Source organism: Lepisosteus oculatus, chromosome 2 (genome assembly GCF_040954835.1).
Source record: "Lepisosteus oculatus isolate fLepOcu1 chromosome 2, fLepOcu1.hap2, whole genome shotgun sequence".
Lineage (NCBI taxonomy): Eukaryota > Metazoa > Chordata > Actinopteri > Semionotiformes > Lepisosteidae > Lepisosteus > Lepisosteus oculatus.
Genome location: NC_090697.1, coordinates 72,335,885 through 72,347,565, shown reverse-complemented (window position 1 = coordinate 72,347,565; position 11,681 = coordinate 72,335,885). Strand labels below are relative to the sequence as shown.

Here is an 11,681-nt window from a genome sequence, read left to right as displayed (position 1 = left end):
GCAACCTCTTTCCCCTTCACATGTACAGTATTTCATCCTGCAGTTTGGTGACATTCCTCTCCTTGACACTCTTTTGTTGATTATTTTATTTAGTATATTTTATGCACAGTATAATACGCTTAATGAGAAATAATTTTACCATGCGTAATAAAACTGTAATTTTCCTATTATATAGGTGTGACTTTAAAATATGCTATATATAACGTCATAAAAATATTTAAATTATAGAATTACACACATAATATATCCTTCAATATAAAAGATATGTTTAAATATATAAGTGCTCTTGAAGGATAAAATAACTTGGCTACATCTGGCTGTGATGAAGGTCTGTAAAACGAGTCCTGTCTAGTATCAGTCACTCTAATAAAACATCTGGCAGAGGCGCACATACATCAAAACGTATTGAGAGCACAGGAAGACTGCATTTGGGGTTATTATCTGGATTTAGTCATATTTTAAAAGGCATGTGGTAGTGTCTGGAGTTTCACGTTTCAATTTATAATAAATACTTTAAAGCATGCGGACAATGCGTGCCACTACCTGTTCGAAACGGAGAAGAAATTCACGTCAAATACAACGTATACCACAGAGGTATGGTGCTTCATAATAGCAATGCTAGCACGATCGAAGGGAACGGGTTAAAAAACTTAATCCACAGATTAAGGTTCTTATCTAAATGTAAACCCCAGTTTAGGCTTTTTTTATCTGTACTTTAGACTTGGTCTGAATTTTCAAAGTGAAAATTTTACTTATACATAGGCCTGGTATCGCTAAGAGTCAATGTATATTAAATTGAATTGAATTGTACGTGTGCATCATCTCATCTTGATGTACGACTGTTGCAGTCGACCTCTTGTAAACTGTGCAAAACAGCCTTGGACCGTTTAAAAATAATGAACTCGATGAGGCAAGTAATTAAACAGAGCCACTGACACAAACTATTACGGAGCCGTTTAGCGTGGTTAATAACTGAAAAAAGGTTAACCTCTGTTAATACAATTATTAAACATCGCCGGGTGGTATTATAATTATTAAACATCGTCAGGTGGTATAAATATAGCATACTTGATATGTTTATCTTTGTGGTTCATCAAAGATTAGGCACCCGAGATGCCTGACATGATTGTAAGATTCGAATAATACGAAATGAATGTGTTCATTCAACCTTGTTTCATATAATGCTAATTTTATCTGAGTAGCCTGGGTTACTGAACGGAACTGGCTTCCTGTAACGGTTTTTGTTTAATCAAGTTATCAAGTAAATTAAGTTTCGATCAACAAATTCGTTGAACCTGTCGCCCTCGGCCTCAGCTGTGTTGTTTGCAAAACCGACCGATGCTCAGCTGCTTTTTTAAGACGTTTCTGGTTTTAACACAAAAGTATGAATGGAGTTTTATTCTGTTCTATTATTCTGTTGTTGCGCCGAAGTAGTTTTTAGTGACAGAACATACCATATTCAGTGAGAAAGTACATACAATTTTTAGTAAGAATATATACAGTTCCTTACCCTCTGTATATTTAACACGGTGGCGTTGCCATCCCGTATTTGACCCTTATGTTGCTTTAACTACATTTTTAACTACATTCATACACATTTTTGAAAAGGGTGGAGCTTCAGCAATGCCAAATAGAACAACATTTTCAGAGAGATGTTGATAAAAAATGGTCAATCTTTTATAGAACGTCTTTTTATACAATACTTAAAATGCAGTCTAATTCCTTTGATGTCAAGATGCACGAGATTATGCTGTCTGTATCAGCATTACAGTACTGTATTTCACGAAGAGCAGTTTCATACAACCACATCCGATAAGTTAGTTTCTATAATATTTAAGATTATTAATGACATTTCAAACAAACTCCACGGTGGCGCAGTGGGTTAGCATAGCTGCATTTCCCCGCTGGGGCCCTGGGTTCATTTCCAGACGTGCGGTACTGTCTGTGTGGGGTTTGCGTATTTCCCCCGTGTTCATACATCTAGCTGGACATGTGATAAGAAGAAAAATCAAGAAGATAACTTCAATCTAAATTACAGAGGTCTGTGAGAACACAGGTAACAAAACTCACTATAATTAAGATGTAAACAACATTTGTGAGCCTACTTCTTCATATTATGGACGTGAGAAAAGTATTATAGAAACGAAAAACGTGGATACTTCGCAGTTCGTCGCTGAACGAATCACCATGCGCAGGGTTTGGGTCATATACTGAGTGTATATGCCGAATAGTTCGGCAGTATTGACATGTTGGTTTACTTTTCCGCTAAAAACTACATATCCCAGAATGCCAAGCAGAGGGGGTTGAGTCTCACTTGGGCATGGAGGTGTTGGAGGATGGCTCGGAGGCAGGTTAGCTCAGTCGATGTGATTATGTATTCTCCGTATGATGGTAGGGGGCAGGTTTCCATTAGTTCGGCTCTTGTTGTTTCTGGAGCGTTTGAACAGTAGGGGGGAGGTCGCAGACAATCTGCGATGTGAATGAGTTCGGAGGAGCGAACGAAATAAGGAGATACAGCGTATTTAGACACGGGGCTGAATCATCAAGCTTTTATGTATCAAAATTCATTTGACTTTCAGCCTGAGTAGCTCAGGAGCTGATAGGAGCCTATCTCAGACGCTGTCTTAAAAAGTTATCTGGAAGACGGTTATCTTTGTGGGAATCTGGCTTCTTTCAAACAATAAAGAAGTGGAGCGCAGTTTTTTTTCTCCTTCACGTTATCACCACAAAAAAAGGTGCACGGCGTTTCATGAGCTTCTGCGAAGATTACTTTTCCCTCTCCAAACTTTGCGTATTTACCAGCTGATTTATAGGGGGGAAATACGATATTTTCTCCTGTTAACAGAAACTCGTAGTTTGGCTGTTCCGCGGCTTTGCTGTGATCTAATCTCAAGAAGTTTTTTTTTAACCTATGATCTGAGCTCTGATTTTCAGGAGAAGAAAGCTACTTGTCGATTCGTCTGGTTCTCCTTCCCCGGTATTTGCTAATTAACTTTGCGGAAGGCATTTGCTTTTTTTGGTACATACCAAGCCAGTTGTTTGGTACTGGATCTACAATAATGCAAACTTTCTAACGTCTTATAAGGATTCAGTTTCTTCTCCGTGAGAATCCCGGCGGCGCATCGTCTTGGAACTACTTGGCAAAAAAGGTAATTATTTTTGGAACTATAACTGAGTGAGAAAATATCTAATTCTAATTCTGATGTCAAGAATTTGTCAAAATCCGTAAGTTTTCATAATTTTATGAGCAATTTTTAAACACAAACTCAAAATACAAAGGATATTTCTGCCCCGGTCCAACATATGATTTTTATGTAATTCTGCAGTTTCACACGTTTTAAGAAATAGTGCGAATATAATGTGTTTCGTAAATATTCCCGTAAGATGCACGGAATTTTTTGAGTCTCAGTGGTTTTCGTATGCTTTGTAGCCTGAAGCTAATATTCTTGGAAAAAAAAGAGTTCTTGTGTTTTGGCTAATGTCCATCAATGCCAGATGTAGAACGCGTAATGAAACAGAACGTGCACTGCTTATTTAAGTGGTATAAATGGTTTTAGAAAGAAATTCTGGACTCCACAGTACCTATTTAGTTAAACCCGTAAAAGAAATGCAGTCATGACATCCAGCCTAAGAATTAATCTTGGTTAACACAGGAAAAGTGTTAGCGGGTGACCGGACTGTTGGTATTCCCTGAGGTGAGAGATACTTAACACGTTAAATTCGAAAAACGAATGCCCGTCAATAGCCTTGTCTAAAGTAAATGCAATTTAAAAACCAAACGCTGTTACGTTCTAGTGATACATCGCGATTTGTTGGTACGGAAGACAAAATACTGGGAATTGGAACTCATTTGGTTCAAAACGAGTGTCGACTAAGCGCGTTTGGACAACCCGTTTAATTTTTATTGCGAGCAGGGGGTTCATTGTGCCGTGTTTAACTTTCGTTGAAATGATCTGGCATATCGAGGTATCGCCGGCAACGAATGAGTTTTTTAAAGGCCAGTTTAACGGGAAAGTCTTTTTTGGGGGAGGGAGGGGGATGCCTAAGACGTTTCAGAGCCAGAAAGAATCATGGAAAATAGCAGTCAGGTTTTTGGCTCGCGGGACGGTTAACTAAAGAAGGGATTGAATTGGAAACTTTTTTTTTTCCCCTAGCTTGATCTCAGAACTGCGTTTCTCTCGATATCCCCCGTGACGCTGAGTGAAGCGCCTGGCCTTTTGGCTTTTGTATCCATTTGTTCCAGGCGGATCACAGGCATTTCACACGTTGCCTTGTGGACCAGCGTGGTGTCAGTCGCTCGCCTGAGGAGTCCCAACACTTGTTGCGTTTGGTCACTTGAAGGCACAGGGCTCTAGCAGAAGTGGGGGGTGGGGGTTATGAAGGCAGTACTGGGCTAGTAAGTCATTTAATTTAATTTTTGTTAGTATGTTAATTCTAACAGCGCCTCAGCCCTCACGAATGACTATTACAGCGGGCCGTTTCCCTCCACATTTAACGAGTAGTAGAAGATGGATTTTACAGAAGCGCGTCAGCACTGTAACGCTTCTACTGTTAAAACTGAAAACTATCGCCGGAGGGTCTGTTTACCTACTAATGTTTTATCTCTTAGTTTTTTTTTCTTTCTATAAGGATTAAACGAGGAGGAAATGTTGTAAAAAGGGCTTACTAACGTAACTCTAAGGGGGCAATGACCAAAACGTGCCCTGAAGAAAACAGTGAAAAGGCGCTTTGACCCGAGTGAGCTAAATATGAGTGACCAACGCCGACAGGGCCTGTATTACAAACAGATGACCAAAACACTCTTGATGTACCCTTGTTGTGTAAACACTGCATATCAATTTATGATATGTTGAAATCGCAAGCAAAGCCTGGTCCATTACACGGATTTCGATCCCTTTTAAGTGTAAGAGCAGTATCAAGGTGTAATTCTTAAGCGTTTACTGTTAAGATATTGAAATCTCTAAGACTGTCAATGATGACCTTATCTGTTTTGTTTTGTACGGTATTATAACAACGCGTCGTGAGTCTGACGTGACAAGTAGCGCGTCTTTTACCAGGTTTCTGGCGAACTTTCTGGTGGTTTTCAGTAGATTTCGTGGGGGAGGGGACGGGGGTTTGAAACTGAATGACGCACCGAAAAAGGGTCGAACCCAGGCATGGTAATGGGACACCTTTATTATTTTTAAAACTAGACGTTTACAGTGTTGATGATCTGAGCACGTATGTACCTGATACCTTACCAAAAGAGAGCCTATGTTATATTTTAACTTCAAGTCCTTTCCATTTGTGTTCATATGTCCATTGGAATCACTAACTGTATCAGTTTTCAAAATGTTTTCTACTACAGGGTCTTAGTGAGACACTGAGCATTCACACACAACTTAAGTTGAATAATCTGTTGTCATGCTCACAACCAATGATGTAAAGCTTTAAAGGAAACCTTCAAGAAAAGTTACCGCGAAGGGTTTTATAAAAGTCTTCACATGCAGTTTTTTCTCCGTTTCCTTTTTTAACTGAAGTCTTTTTGAAGAACAATCATTTCTGTGCATATCAGTTCCTTTTTACGGTACTGTTCTGTGCAGGAGAGATCTGCCTGGAAAAGTCCTTTGGCTTGGCGGGACTTAATGACCTGGACAGGTTTCTGAGGATTTTTTTACCATCATGTTTCTCAGTTTTCCAGTAAGCACAGGACAAGGACTTGTTTTAATGACAGTCGACATAGGTTTTAGGTTGAGATAGAGGCATTTTAACAACTGTACTGCCTCACGTTACTTTTATTTGTAAGGGCACGTCCGCACACGCAGCAACTCGCCTAAAGCTAGGCTTTTAGGGGAAAAGGTTTATGCAGAGATGACAGATTTTGGTGTTTTAAAACTGAAGTGTCCAAGTTATTGTTCCTCCTTTTATAGATATTGTAGCTGAGCGTTTCTTTTTGGAATGCAGGATACAATTTGACGGTAATAACCTCACAAAATTACTTAAAAGTAACAACCACGTGCTTTTGTCTAAGCTGAATTTCAGGTGAAGAGGGCGACGTTTGTAATTATTTCAAAGTGAGCAACCTAATGACTAAATAGCCACGGCTGAGTTACATTTTGAAGTATTTTGCCGTGTTTGTCGGGTGAAATTTATTTTTAACAAGCGCACTTGACTGAGGTGCACAATGTGTGTGACGTTCTTTGATCCAGTCTCCGGGTAATAGAGCTGTGGAAGGGAATGTGTAACGCGTTTTTCTTTCCTCTTCGGACATCTTTTAGCTCTTTGGATTATTGCGTCCGTTCAGTTTGTTTGGCGAGCGACTTTGTCGTCAACGCGCCCGGCCGATCTGTGAGGCAGATAGCGCAAGACCTTGCACGCTGCACACGGTTTACAAATAATTCTGATAAGAACTTACTAGACAGCAAATACCTGTTGACGACAGACATTTTTTTTATGTATGAACAGAATTCAGAATCGTTTCTAAGCGATTTGTTGCGTTGCGAAAGGTTCTTGAAAACCAGCTGCAGGGCGTTTGTTTTGAATTTCCAGGCATCAAAGAAGCCGATTCACCTGGCCAGAGGGGAAAGAGACTCTTCACACTTAGCCTTGCTTGTTTTCTAAGCACGTAAAAACACGATTTCTAGTAAGCCAAAGTTTGTTTTTGTCTGCTTTAGTCTTATAGGTAAAATAGATCTATAGATTGTCTCAAAGTTGAAACTTTTCACAAAAATATTCAACGGTATTCTGGCAAAAGTACGATGGTTTCAAAACTGAATCATAATTTTCACATTTCTTTTCTCGCATAGGGCTATTGAAATGTAATTTGTTGTTGCCAGTGTTTACCTTAGATTGCAGTGATAAATCTTCAGAAGTTTTTTTTCCTACGATTTTACAAGACATAACATATAATGTGTATAATGCACACTATATCTTTGTGTATATCAAAATCTCCATCACTCAGTCCTGCTGCCATAAATGAGCACTGATGAAGTGCTATGTTCCTGGAATGCTTTATGTATGATTATTCTGCAGCTGGCTTTTGACAGTTGGTCTTGACTTTTTCCAGGGGAATAAGTCCCCCCCCCCAACTGCCCAGTTGCTCCGTCTTGGCTTTGTGTGAATAGGCCATCCAGGAATTAACAGTAATTTGGCTGCCTCTGTTATCCAAAGTGATTTACATTTGGACCCATTTATACAGTAGGGCATTTTACTGGGGCAATCTGAGTGAAGCACCTTCCTCAGGGGCACAGCAGCAGCAGCAGTGTTCCAACTGGGATTTGAACCCACAACCTGCTACTCCACACTGCTGCTTGTAGCAAGACTTTTCTGTTACTGCAGGTGAGAGTGGTGGTTTGGTTTTGCAGTGTACTTGTTTTGTGTATACCTAGGCCTGTTGCAACCTATTGCACGTTTTAACACCTGGTACTTGGCCTTGTGCCTGTAAAACCACAATCCTGAAGCCTTCCTTGATATCATCCTTGAGGGCCGCAAGATCTTGATTTTAGTCCTGTGGAATCCTCACTCAGGTGATTCAAGAAATGAGTCACTTACCTGGCCTAAATGTTTTCCTAGGTCTAAAAAATTTTGAAGCCATTAGAAAGCAAGCCAGGGCTGGAGAGCCTTTAGATTTAAGTTTAGATCATTAGCTTTGCTAACAGTTTGACCTGGTGAAGTTACTGGGAAGGTTTTTTTTCCCCAAGTGTAGCCAGGAGAATATCTGGAGAGGAGAGCAAGTGTTGTTGTGCCATGACAGTTTTGGTGGCACAATACAAGCTGGACCCTGTGCAGTGATGATGTTGGTCCCCACAGGATCGGCTGTTTATGTGCTTGTTTGATAAATCAGAAAAGTTGCTGGAAAAAAATGTGAAAGCTGTAGGTAGTTGATAAAAAAAAATGCAAACACCTATGTAAAAGTCTTTTCAATAGGTATTGGGTGGGAAGGGTAGGTAGGTCAGTCCCTTTTCAGGCCATAAAGGCTCATGTAGGATTGGGAGGGCAAGGGCCACCATTTTCCTTGACCGTCCGACACGGCAGGGTGAGGTGATATGGTCAGCATCACGCTCCGGCCGGCCTATTACCCCCAGAGGGATTAACCCCTGGTACTCATTTGGAAAGCAGGCTGAGTGAACCTGGGAGTAGTTAGGAAGGAATTGGAGCAAGATCCATCACTTGCCCCTACCTGGGATTGAACCCGGGACCTTCCGGTCAGGAGCTCGACGTCCTTGCTGTCTGAGCTACATGGCTCCAGGTGGGATGCAAAGCCCACATACGTGCTCTACCAGCTTCTGCAGTTCGTGGGATGCCGCACTGTCCTTACATGGGGGTAGTCAATCATCTTAAGCCCGGTTTGGTGAGGCGGGAAACACTATCTCAGGTGTCCAGGATATCCCAGAAAAGCACGATTTGGTTCAGATCTGGTGACTGAGAAGGCCATGGCATATGGAAAACATCAGTCATGCTTATCTGACCCCTTGGGGGGCCACATGTACCTATAAAGGGGGTGGACAAAATAATGGAAACACCTAAAAATATATTAATATCAATATCTAATTATGAGTAGGTCCACCCTTTGCCTTCAGAACAGCTTCAGTACTTCTTGGAATACTGTCATACAAGTCCTGAACTGTGTATAGTGTGATATTGTGCCATTCTTCAAGAAGAAAAGCCTCCAGTTCTTCGAGGGATGAAGGAGATGGAAATCTACTTCACACTCTGCACTCCAGAACTCCCCATAAAGGTTCAATGATGTTTAGATCTGGTGATTGGGGAGGCCATGGAAGGCTTTTGACTTCATCCTGGTGTTGATGAAACCACTCTTGAATTTATTTAGCAGTGTGTATTGGGGCATCATCATCCTGGAATATGGGAACATCATGAGGGAACAGTGTTTGCACCATAGGGTGCACTTGGTCCTGTAAAATGGCCTCATATACCTTGGCTGTTATCTGACCATGCAGATCAATCATCGGACCTAATGACTCCCACAAGATGGCTACTCATACCATTACGGATCCCTCACCATGTTTAGCAATTGGCAACAGACATTGAAGGCATCCTTTGGGCTTTCTCCAAACATAAACCTGTCCAGATGTAGGAAATAGGGTGCGTTGGCCTTGGATACAAGCGGTTTCCAAATGGCAGCCCTGCCATGAATTCCAGCTTTGTGAAGCTCAGGGCAGTTTTTGTTGAGGCTGAGTCACAGAGTTGCTGATTCAATTCTGTGGTCATTTTTGAGGCTGTACTTTTGTGGCATTTAGCAACTATCCTGTGAAGTGTCCGTCTATCCCCGTCGGTGAGCTTCGACTTGAGACCACTGTTGCTCTTTGCCGATGCAGTTTGTCCATGTTTGGCGTACGCCGTCGTTATTTTTGAGACTGTTCCCCTTGACGCATTAAATCATTTTGCAGTTTTTGTGACCGATGCACCTGCAATTCAGGCACCAACTATTCGGCCTCTTTGGAACTCTGTTAGTTGCCTCATGTTGGCTGACAGATACTGTTAAATGGCAATCAAAGTAATATGACTTGCCTTTGCAGCTGCATTTGTAATGGTGATTTAGTTACTTCGAAGTTAAACTCCTTTTTCACGTGGTGTTTCCGTTATGTTGTCCACCCCCTGTATGTGGATGAGATGCTGTAAGGTCAGGTGAAGATGGTCACGAGTGATTATCTCGGACCTTGCCTTCTAAGGGAATGGGAGCACCCCACAACATCATGGAAGCAGCAGAACCCTACACTGCTGGAACCGAGCACTCAGGGCTACAGAGTTCGTTAGGATAGGGTGCCACGTGTGCACTCGTCCCTTGGTTGAGAAAATGGTGGAGGGTGATTCACTTGACCCTGTTGCATTTCTCCACTTCAGTGGAATCACTTATCATTAGTACTGTACAATGTGTGTTTTGCTATTTCATGTTATAAACACTTCATACCTTACAGTTCCTATTGTGTGAAAAATCATTCCTTCATATTCTACTTAAATACATAGTCTCTTATTCTACTTAAATGTTTAAAAATGGTAACAATAACTAATACCTTTTACAGCATAAACAAGGCAATAGAAAGACATCCAGGAACAGTTTGAGAACCGTGAGTTTTCCAAACAATTATAAACAATCTATGATCATCCTAATGCACAGTGCTCAAGAATCTCTATCTTATTTGAATTTTATTTTTATTAATGTAATACTTTATTAATCAATTAATCATACTTTGCTTATCTTTGTGTAAAAAGTCCAAAGTACAGTGTGCAGAAACGGTTTTATAACTGTTTGCTCAAATATTTTCTTTGTTAAAGTCTCTAAGGTCTATCTTTCCAGCAGCCCCAGAGCCTAGTTACAAGTATTATCGCTATGCAGTTAATTACAGTTGTATAACTGACAGCTTGGGTGGAACAAAAGGGAGAAGGCCTCAAAACCTCCTACATACCTTCCACCCCAACATTATGAAAGTCAACTAATAATTTGAATAGGTCGTAAATTCCCCTAATTTACGGTAGGTTTTTACTGTACCGCAGGTTTTTACCTATTTACCTAGGTAGGTCATAATCAGTTTCTAATTGAAAGATGCAACCAAAGCATCCAAGACTGTCCTTGATGGTTGCAGTAGTCCATATCTGCTCTTAGAATGGCAGCCAGACTCAGGTGTCATGTGATGGTACCAGTGCCATTTTCACAATTTCTCCAATCTTCCTAGGGATGCTCTTTCTCCTGTCCCAGAAATTCTTTTGCCACTATTAGATCAAGACTTCTGCTGGAGAACGTCTTCTGCAAATGTTATACTCGGCCAGCTTTTGTTCTCTATTTGAAAATGTCAGGAGCCCCAAGGACAATGGAGTGTCATGAAAATATTCTAATGAGTGGGATTTGAAATCGTGGGGAGTCCTCACTGGATCTGACACTGTTAGCACTATTTCCTTGTCTGATGTTGAAATACTCATGCAGATCCCTGACTTGGCATCCGTCCTAAACGTTAGGGGATTCAGAGTGATGTGTGAGGTCTGCAGGATGTTGGTGATGTTGCACCTTCTCTGGGACCTGTTCCATCGCAGCCTGTTTTACAGGCAGTAGCTGGGGTTAGGAATGTCTTTCAGTGACTCAGCAAGTTTACACTTGACTGCAGCACTTGGATCAAATAGTTCTATAATGAGTGTCTTCGTGGGTCAGTTATAGCAAAAGGGAAAATTCCCCATATCCCCAAAGGAGGGGTGGGCAATGTACAGTAGAGCTGGTGAGGGACGGGTCCGTTTTCTGTAAGTGGGAGCCAGTCCTCAATGACTAATATATTCCCAAAGGGATTGACTGTTCTACTATTTTTGCACCTGATTGTGGCTAGACTGAGTCACAGCACTTCTAAAAATGTATCTCATGTCTACAAATTTTAATTAGCTGGATTGATGACCTAATACAAGTCCACACACAAAGGTGAAAGTTGCCTTTATTTATGTGGCAGATTGCTGAAATGGCCTCCTCAGTCACTTTATTCCAACAGCAAATTACTTGGAATCATTGGAGGGGAACTTAAAGGTGCAAGTCTGAGACGAAATGTCCTGTAACTGTTTAAATTGCTTTTAGTGTATTGCTTATCAGTCGTGCATTACCATTTCTAACTTTGGCACTTAACAGCAACAGTAAACTAGACGTCAGGCATTAGGCAAAACTAGGCTATGGGACAGCTAAGATGAATTAGTTATTGGCTGTTCCAGTT

The 11,681-nt window shown here is 41.0% G+C and overlaps 1 protein-coding gene across 8 annotated transcripts in view; it reads left to right on the top strand.

Moving 5' to 3' along the window:
- The first annotated feature begins 2,334 nt into the window (after window positions 1–2,334).
- The window catches only part of fgfr1a (fibroblast growth factor receptor 1a), a 58,605-nt gene continuing 49,258 nt past the window's right edge, over window positions 2,335–11,681 (top strand). For 3 of the 8 annotated variants that reach the window (XM_069182937.1, XM_015340142.2, XM_069182919.1), the window contains exon 1: window positions 2,380–3,149. The gene's annotated coding sequence lies outside the window, so the exon portion shown is untranslated. Of the gene's footprint in view, window positions 2,352–2,378; window positions 3,150–5,101; window positions 5,160–11,681 lie in introns of those variants that run through there. The other 5 variants (XM_069182912.1, XM_069182911.1, XM_069182909.1 and 2 more) reach the window with 5 other exon arrangements.